The 9,456-nt window shown below is 53.8% G+C and overlaps 2 long non-coding RNA genes across 3 annotated transcripts in view; one reads left to right on the top strand and one right to left on the bottom strand.

Moving 5' to 3' along the window:
• LOC112647840 (uncharacterized) overlaps window positions 1-1,713 on the bottom strand; it is a 5,606-nt gene extending 3,893 nt beyond the window's left edge. For both annotated transcript variants that reach the window (XR_003128530.3, XR_003128524.3), the window contains exons 1-2: window positions 1,549-1,713; window positions 269-362 (exon numbers count right to left, since the gene is read on the bottom strand). This is a non-coding gene — a long non-coding RNA (uncharacterized LOC112647840). The remainder of the gene's footprint in view (window positions 1-268; window positions 363-1,548) is intronic.
• Window positions 1,714-1,835: 122 nt separating this feature from the next.
• On the top strand, window positions 1,836-7,732 carry LOC112647850 (uncharacterized). The gene is made up of 3 exons (XR_003128532.3): window positions 1,836-2,198; window positions 5,742-5,791; window positions 7,520-7,732. It is a non-coding gene; the product is annotated as an uncharacterized LOC112647850 (long non-coding RNA).
• Window positions 7,733-9,456: the final 1,724 nt, after the last annotated feature.

Below are 9,456 nucleotides of genomic sequence, written 5' to 3'. Positions count from 1 at the left end.
CATCCTGGCCCATGAGGACCAGGGCTTTTCTCTAGGGATAGTGATGCAGGGGTGCAAGGAGCCTGGGTCCCTGAGATCTTTACAGATCAAAATCACCACAGCAGCCATGAAATTTTACAAGGGAGAGAAGGCCTTGCTTACATTATTGTTACTGTGGTGTTTTCCAACCCTATCTAATGCAGCTCACATGATGGCTCATCCCTTCTGAATTCTCTTCCCTGCCAGCACTCCTCCCCTCTCCCTATTCACTGATGTCTATTGTACTAACCTCAGTGAATGGTTCTGTTCATGCTTCTAGTCCTTTCCACGTGATTGCTTCCTGCCTCCCAGTACCTAGCACAGTGTCTGGCACTCAGCAGGTGCTTAGGAGATGATAGTTGACAAGGCAAACAAATCCATGAAAGAAAGACTCAGATTGGTAACGATGATAGAAAAGGAACATCCTTAATGTGATATGACAGGAAAAACATTAGATAGGGAAGGAGTCAGAGCTCTAGCCCCGTGCTGTGTGACCTTGGGTATAGTTCCTACCTCTCTGAACTCAGTCCTCTGTACAGTGTGGGCTTTGGCTCAGGTGATGATTGCCCACGAGCCTTACTGATTCTTAAGCCCTGTGCTAACCTGAAATCTTGAGCACTGCTTTCTTGGCCATGCTTCTCTGCTTCCTTTCCTGTATTTCATGTTGGACCAGTGGCATCACTTGGTGGCTGAATGAAGACCTACTCTGTGCTGGACCCAGGAGTGTTCTCTACCCCAAGTTTGGGGAAATGTGTCTGGGCAGTTTAGCAGCTGGGGGAGACTGCCAGCTTTAGTGAGCCCAGCTGGTGGCATCAAGTTGTTGGGTGCCCAGTCACCATGTTAATCTGCTGGTGGTGCCACTAATACCAATTGTGAGCAGACAGCCAGGATCAGACAGGCCAGCTGTCAGGCAACTGTGGGCAGCTCAGTGTGTGGTTTGATTTTATGGCTTAGGGCTAGAATTAGAAATTAATTAGCAGATTTAAATTTCTGGTGCTGCTTCAGTCAGGTAGTCCCCAGGGAACCCACCCAGCCCAACCGGCCTCCCTTTGTCCTGCCACCACCCAGCTCTGGCTCCAGCTTTGCCACCACCCTACTGGGTGACCTGGAGGAGCCACTTTCCCTCTCTGTGCTCAGCCTCCTTGCCTGGACCACAGAAAAGTTGGGCTAATGCTGTCTCGATTTTCTCCAATCCAAAATCTGTGATTCTGGTTTCGCACAAGATGCCTAGTGCATAGGAGAGCCCAGCAAGCCTCTCCATCCACTCCCTGTCTCCACTGCCAGTGGGACTGCTTTCCCCTCTGCACCCCTGTAACCTCTGCTGAGATCCAGGACCCTCACTTCCGGACACAGTAGGCAATCCAGTGGAATGACCAGAAACTGCAGTGCAACTGTGTCATCCCCTTCACCAAATCTTCCAGAAGCTTTCCACTGCCCTGGGAAGAGAGTCACTAAACACCCCACCTGGGTTACAAGGCCCTGCCTATATGCATTACTCCTCTGACCCCCTATCCCATTCCCATCACTCACGGGCTCCAATCACAGCCACTTTCTTGCTAGTGCTCCAAAGTGCCACCTTCCTGCCTGCCACAGGTTGTTAGCTTTGGCCGTTCCCTCTCCCTGGTGGACCCTTCTTACTGCTCCCCAGCCTCTCCCCCTTTTCCCTAGCCAGTCATATTTCCAGTCTGTGCTCTGCTGTCCCTCAGAAAAGCCTGCTCTGATCCCCTATTGGAGCTCCCTCTACATTCCAGAATACTCCTCATCATAGTGGACTCCATTAACTCTTGGGGTTGTTTGTCATGTAATATCCATCTCAACTCCAGTTATGCGTTCCCTTGGAGCCAGAACGTGTCTGTTTTATCCACCAGCTTGGTCCAAGCCTACTAGTTGTCACCTGAGATCTGTTCTCTCCTTCTCTCTGAAAGTGACAGATCTCCGATGTTTGGTTGGCCTGTGTTCACCCAAAAGAAACACCACACTTCCCAGCCTCCCTTGCAGCTAGGTGTGGCCCTGAGCCCAATTTCTGGCCAATGGGGTATTGTGAGTGGTCACAATGTGCATGACTGCTGGCTGTGCCCTTCCTCCTTCACCTCCTCCTGCTGTGGAATACAGGTGTGAGTTGGGCTGCCCTTTGAACCAGGCAAACAGAGGCTTCACTCCAGAAATGCCCAGCATCAAGGGTGAGGGGTTGAGCAACATACCAGGGGGGCTTTGGCAAGGCAGAGTGTACTTGTCAGGATCCTCCAGGGAAACAGAACCAATAGGATATATATATCACATATACATGGAAATCGATTAAAGGAAGTGGCTCACATGATTATAGAGGTCAAGAAGTACCACAATCTGCTGCCCACAAGCTGGACATCCAAGGTAGCTGGTGATGTAGTAACAGTCCAAGCCCAAAGGTGGGAGAACCAGGGGAGCCAATGGTGTAAGTCCCAATCCAAGACTGAAGTCCTGAGAACCAGGACTGCTCATGTCCGAGGGCAGGAGAAAATGGGTGTCCCAGTTTGCACAGGGAGCAAATGGGCCCTTCGTCCACCTTTTTGTTCTATCCGGGGCCTCAGTGGATAGGCTTCCATTGGTGAGGACAATCTTCTTCACACAGTCTTACTGAATCAAATACTAATCTCTACTGGAATCACCCTCACAGACACACCCAGAACTCATGTTTTGCCAGCTCTCTGAGCATCCTTTAGCTCAATCAAGTTGACACAACTTTTTTTTTAATTTTTATTTATTTATGATAGTCACAGAGAGAGAGAGAGGCGCAGAGACACAGGCAGAGGGAGAAGCAGGCTCCATGCACCGGGAGCCCGATGTGGGATTCGATCCCGGGTCTACCAGGATTGCGCCCTGGGCCAAAGGCAGGCTCCAAACCGCTGCGCCACCCAGGGATCCCAACACATAAATTTTTTTAATTGAAATTCGATTTGCCAACATCTAGTATAACACCCAGTCAGTGCTCATCCCATCAAGTACCCTTGCCCTCCTCAGTGCCCGTGACCCAGTCACTCCATCCCCCTGCCTGCCTCCCCTTCCATAACCCTTTGTTCATTTCCCAGAGTTAGGAGTCCCTCATGGTTTTTCTCCCTCTCTAATTATGCTGAGTAAAATAAGTCAGTCGGAGAAAGACAGTCATGGGCAGCCCCCGTGGCACAGCGGTTTAGCGCCGCCTGCAGCCTGGGGTGTGATCCTAGAGACCCAGGATCGAGTCCCATGTTGGGCACCTTGCATGGAGCCTGCTTCTCCCTCTGCCTGTGTTTTTGCCTCTCTCTGTCTCTCTCTCTCTGTCTCTCTCTCTCTGAATAAATAAATAAATCTTAAAAAAAAAAAAAAAGAAAGGCAGTCATGTCATCAAATGGTTTCCCTCATACGGGGAATATAAGAAAGAGTGAAAGGGATTATAAGGGAAAGGAGGGAAAAATAAGTCTGAAAAGTTGGCACATAAAATTAACAGAGAGCTAATCCTCTGTCTTGTTTGAGCCACCAATATACCCCAAACCTAATTAGTACACCACTATATATGGTAGGTGCTTAGCTGAGTATTTGGGAATGAGTGAGTGAATGAATGAGCAAAGTACTATAGAACCAATGCTTTGAGACTCAGAGAATGTTTATGGTCTGACCTGGGACCTAATCAACATTGTTCTCTTGAAACAACATGGTCCAGGTTCCCGGAAAGTGGGCTTGTGTATCCATGGATGGTGGCTCAGAAGCACAGCTGCTTGATCCCCCTGCTCCCGACACAGACATCAGACTCAAGGAGGCTCCTCCCATAGCTAACTACACCTCACCAAGTATGGAGTGTCCCTTTCACCCAGAGTTCTGCCAATCAGAAACCCTGTGAATGATGTCTAGGACATGCCAACCCCCCTAAATAATGAAAGCAAGACAGTTAAACTTTATCCAAAGTTGTTTTTAGGGCAGGTTGCTTTTTAAGTGAATTCAAAGTCTTTGAAAACTGGTGATCTATGAAGAAGGATGAATGATAACCTGCCAAGGGGGGCCTGTCAGGACAGACATTACAAAAAACTAGGGTAGGACTTGAACATGTCTCAGGGGATCTCCAGAATTCCAAGTTGCTGATTCCAGAGACATCATCCTTTTGGGTAAAGTGACCATAGCATTTCTCATAATGCAAATGAGTCTGGGAAGGGCAGCCTGTGAGCCACTGTCAACCGTTTGTACCTCAGTGGGTGTGAGTTTAGGGGCTGCCTGCAGCTGATCCAGAGTGGGTTTGAGTAGAGGGGGGGAAAGGGAAGGAGGCTAGAGGAAGAAATTAGGGAAGCCTAAACAGGAATCTTTTTCACAAGTCGAGGCCCTGATGCTGACTTCACAAGAAAGAAAAGGCACATGGCATCCTTCCACCCCAGCAGGGACTTCAAGGTCTATCCCTTTTGAGGGGTGCAGGGTGGTGACTACAAGGCCACCCGGGGCCTCCTGGTCTCTATTAGGAAGGGTTACCTGAGGCCACCGAGGCTAGCTCCCTGCCTCCAGACAAAGCTCTTCCCCAGGCCTCGCTGGGCAGATTCGCACCTGCCTAAATTTAGGCTGCACGTGTCATTAATTATCCACAGAAGCCCCGAGCTCAGGGCGATTCCCGGGGCATAGGGTCCTTCACATCCTGCCAGAAACGGGGTGCAGGTGGGCCCGGCTGCAGAGACTGGGTGGACCAAAGTTCAGGCTTAGCAAGAAGATAAATTAGCAGATGATTATGTGCTTCGTGAAAGTCTCTCTGTACCAGGGGGGACAAGGCCCAGCCAGGGAGGTGGGGGGATGAGCCCTGTTGTATAGGGAGCCCTGGAGGCTGAGCGGGGCCCGAGCGACCAGGGAAAGGAAACGAGCATCCACAGCCGAGAGCCTGGGCCCCACTGCTGCTTCGCCCTTAGGTAGCTTGAGGCAAATCAGTGCTCTGAGTTCTACTTCCCTCCCTGAAGAGGGTCTGGTCCCCATCCCCGTCACCCCCAAAGGCTCAGCACAGCCTCGGGCTGCTCGTGAGCTATGTGACCTTGCACGGCGACTGCATCTCTCTGCGCGCAGCCTCTGCAGCTGTGAAAAGGGAGGTACCAGAGCTGCCTCCGAGGCCTCCTGCGAAAATTAGTGAGGAACCGTGACAGGCACCTGGGACAGAGAAGCCGGCCCGTTCAGTATAGTGACCAGGCCCCTCAGCCACACGTCGGGCTCTTGACTCTTCCAGTCCCTGGGGTCTCAGCCTTCTGAATCATACCCGCTCGTCCCCGGGTGCGTCTCTTTGCGGAGGGTGCCAGGGTGGCCCAGGCCTCGATCCTGCCTGCCGCAAAGCCTCCTCAGCCTCCAGGCCATGTCTGAAAGCTCAACCCCTCCCTCCCCCCCTCTCGGTTTCTCTCACACACACATTCCCTCACACCCGTGCACACACAAGACACAGACACACACCCTGCATTTCTGGCTTCCCTAGACAAATCAGAAGACTGGACCACGCGGGTGCCAATTCCTGCCCGGCGCCAAGCAGCTGTTGCTAAGTAGCTGCTGCTCCCCTTAGACAGAAGCATGGGCTCTCCGTCTTTCCATGGCACCCCCACACTCCCAAGCCCTCAGGTGACGTCTCACCTGCCCCCCCCGGACCTCTGCAATCACAGCGTCCTCCTTGCTGCTCTGTGTTTTTTAGGCTCATCTTTCTGGCATCTTCTCTCAGCATCAGCCTCCCTTATTCACTTTGATTCTTTGCGCTTTCCCCACAGCGCCCCCTGTGACCACCTGCGGGACTGGCACGGGCTTCAGGACAAAGCAGGTGCTCATTTTGGACTGAATCTCTGAGCGGAATGAAAATGGACCCATGCCCATTTAAGGAAGATCAGAACTAAACTTCTGTGCTCCCAGAGGGTGTGGGGCAGCAAATGGAAGCTGACCTGGCAGGGGAGGGGCAGGGGGCTGGCCCAGGATGGCACAGCCTCGGGCAGGGAGGCTGGAGCCCTGCCTGTTCTCCACATGCCAGTGCCTGGGGCTTCCCCACCTTCACTCCACCCACTGCAGGGACACAGGGGTAGGCCTTCCCCCTCCCCGGCATGCACCTGCCCTCCCCTCCCACCCCCATAGCACTAGGGCTGCCTGCCAGGCCCCATTTTCCAGTCCCCTTGCAGTCGGATATGGCCAACTCTTTTAGGCAAAAGAATGCAAACAGAAGTGAGCTGTGCCAGTTCCAGTTCTCGCCCCTGAACATTCCCCATGCACCCCCTCCATACTTTTCCTTTTTCCCACTGGCCAGGGTGGATGGCCAGGGAAGCCTTTGAGGCACCCAGCTGAAGGTCACAGAGCTGCGGTCACTGAGATCCCCAAGGGACCATGGAGAGCCAAGCCCCTGCCCACCTAGGACCTCCATCCTTGACTGTTTGATGGGAGAACAAAACATTTCTCTAGGGTTTAAGCTGTGACTTTTGGGGGTCTGTGCATGACAGCTGTTCAGCCTACCCTAACTCACACCATCTTCAAGGGTAGACTTCATCTTGGGAGGTATGGCTGCCCAGGGCAGTCAAGAATTTGGATGCGTGTGTGGGCAGGGCATGTAGGGTGGGGCAAAGTCTTGGGCACACACAGGTGGCAGGCCCGCTGGCCAGTCCCCATGCTGCTGCTGACAAAAGATCCTCACCAGGCAGTGGGAGGCTAGTGTGAGGGCTCCTCAGCTGAAGTTGGCCAGGCCCAGCCCCATGGCAGGGTCCCACTCTCCAACCCCATCACTCCCTGGCTCTGGTACAGCCACCGCCTCCCACCTCGTGGATGTCCCGGGTGTTGGCCTGTGGCCTGCTGCAGCGTAGGACCCTACCCGAGCCTCCTGCTCTCTCTCCCTATCTCTCTCTCACACACAGAACCTGACTGCCCCTTACCTGCCCTCTAGCGTGGACACTCACTCACTCTGGTACTGCCCAGATCTGCTAATGGTGGGTAGTGACGCTGGGTCCCCGGACCTGAAATGGCCAGAGTCCCAGAATTCAGAAAGCCTTATCTCTCAAAGTCACCCATGCCACTAGGGTCTTCTACAACATCCTCAGTGATGGGCCTGGATAGCTGGGATTATGTCAGGCCAGATGCAGACTGGCCTAGCAACTTGAGACTCCAGCGCCAGCCCCTTGTCGCTGGAGGGCTTCTAGGTCACCCCTGCACCTGCCACTGGGGCTTTGCAGTTATTTTTCTTTTCCAGTTTTCATTCCTTTCCCCCAAATTAAGGAGACAAAAATTTCAAAGGCCATTGACTTTACATCCTGGGGCCCTGACTGGAGGGGACGTACTGGGGAAGCTGGCAAGTCCCTTTGGCCAGGTGCTTGAGCAGATTAGTCTGTGGGCCTGGTTGCTCCTCCTAAGCCAGGTAAGGAGGGTGGCTGGCCCCAGGTGCTCACCAGCCCCACCTCTACAGCCTAGCTGAGGCTATTTCCACAACAGGGCTGAGGGCTGGGTGGAAAGAACCTTCACTTTGGAACCCAAGACTCCGATCCAAACCTTTCCCTCCACACCTACCCATGTCTAGGCTTTGGCAAGATGGATGCCTCCTCTGGGCCTCAGTTTCCCTATCTGTAAAGGGGGAAAAGGAATCCTCACCAAATGGGCTTGCTGAGAGAATTAGGACCTGCAAGTTTTTGAACATCTACTATGGACCATATGTGTGACTATTAAAAATAGCAAAGCCTGGGGGCTCCCAGGTGGCTCAGTTGGCTGTGTCAACTCTTGATTGTGGCTAAGATCATGATCATAGGGTAGAGGGATGGAGCCCTGCATCGGGCTCCCCACTCGGCACAGAGTCTGCTTGAAGATTCTCTCCTTCCTTCTCCTTCTGCCCTTCCCTCCTTTCTCTCTCTCTCTCTCTCCCAAATAAATGAACACATTTTTGAAAAAAAAAAAAAAAAAAAAGCAAAGCCTGCCTTTCCAATCTGTCCTCTCACTGGCTGCTTAGTTCCAGTAACTTCCTTTGCGGTGCCTGGGGCCAGCCCTCCCCTCCCCTCCTAACCTGTAGCTTAGTGATGGCTTCTTTCTTTTGCAGGCCAGCCTTTTAGGACAGGTACATCCACCGAGGCCCGCCCTGGAGTCGCCCCCCCGCCTGGGGTGCTGACCAAGCCACCCTCCCAGTGTCCGCGGGGCCCCTTCTCCAGCCCAGCCCAGCCCAGCCCCCACCCTCCATTCTACCCCTTCCAGGTCCCAAAGATCGGCCTACTCCCCTGACTGTCCCATCTCTGTCTTCTGCCCAGTGAACCTCACCTCCTCCACGCTGGGCCTGGTGCTGCCTGCCGGGCACACGGAGATACAGGACTTGGCCCAGCTCACCTCAGGGAGCTCAGCATCTCCACCCTGTCCTCCCCATGGAAAGCAAGCCCCAAAGCCCTTTCTTTTACAGGCTGTCCTAGCTAATGGCCAAGGGCCAGGCAGTACCAACTGGGCTCTGAGAAGTGAGAAAAGTTTCTACCTTTCCAAGTTGGTCCAGCCTCAAGCCCTGGCCTGTGCATCTAGCTCTCTCCACAATACCAATGGACTCACCAACTGGGCTCTGCTACCTGTCGCCTGTCCTAAGGCCAGGGCTGATGCCACTCTGCTGGTTTGGCCAAGGGCAAAGGCCTAGAGAGCCCTCATCTCTGTCGTACGAGGCCATCAGGGCTGGTGTTCCCTGTTTGGGGGCACAGGTGGGGCTTTCTATAGATATGGCCCCATCGTGGGCTATGCAGGCAAAGCCTCCAGGCCACCTACTAGTACCTACTGAGCCTCTGCCACACTCTGGGTCTCCGGCTCAATGCTGCAGGGACTGGCGGAGGCGCCTCCCAGAATAGTCCCTGCCTTCAGGGAGCTTGTGGTGAGGGTGGGAGATGGAACACGGAGGTGAAGAGCTAGGCTCTAACAGGAGGCTAGGAACCGTCAAGGACAAGTTCTGTGGACACCCCAAAGAGGGAGAGGACTGAGGTCTATGGGTGGAGAGGTAGTCAGGGGGGCTTCCTGGAAGAGATGGGAAATGGACTACAAGTCCGGGGAAAATACATCCTTCTTTAAGTACACACCTGCTGCTCCCAACTCCTGAACACGTGCCCGGAAGCACACGTGAATGCTGTACCTGAGCAGTTGTCTCGGCACACGGGGCTCAGCCTCGGAGGCCTGGCCATGGTTCTGGATGTCCCCGGGGTCCCGGCCTCTGTGGCTGTGTCTCAGGTCTTGCTCTTCCTGTCCACCTCCCATCTGCACCCTCCCCTCTCTGCCCTCAGGAGCACGCTACCCGGCCAGTGGTTCGCGCGGCCTGGTGGCCTCTGCACACCGTCTGCTCTCCACGTGTCTCTCTCTGCTCTCTGGATCCTTCTCTGTGTGTGTTTTCATCCAAAAGCCCCAAGTGAGAGCATCTGTTTGGCGGGACAGACCCTGGGCTCCGGGTCACGCTCTCGAGCCAGGCTACTGACAGCTGCCCTGGGTCAAGGTTCCAAGTCTGGTGTC

This window comes from Canis lupus, chromosome 19 (genome assembly GCF_003254725.2).
Source record: "Canis lupus dingo isolate Sandy chromosome 19, ASM325472v2, whole genome shotgun sequence".
Lineage (NCBI taxonomy): Eukaryota > Metazoa > Chordata > Mammalia > Carnivora > Canidae > Canis > Canis lupus.
The sequence above is the reverse complement of the archived record's forward strand: the minus strand, read 5'-3'. Positions and strand labels throughout refer to the sequence as shown.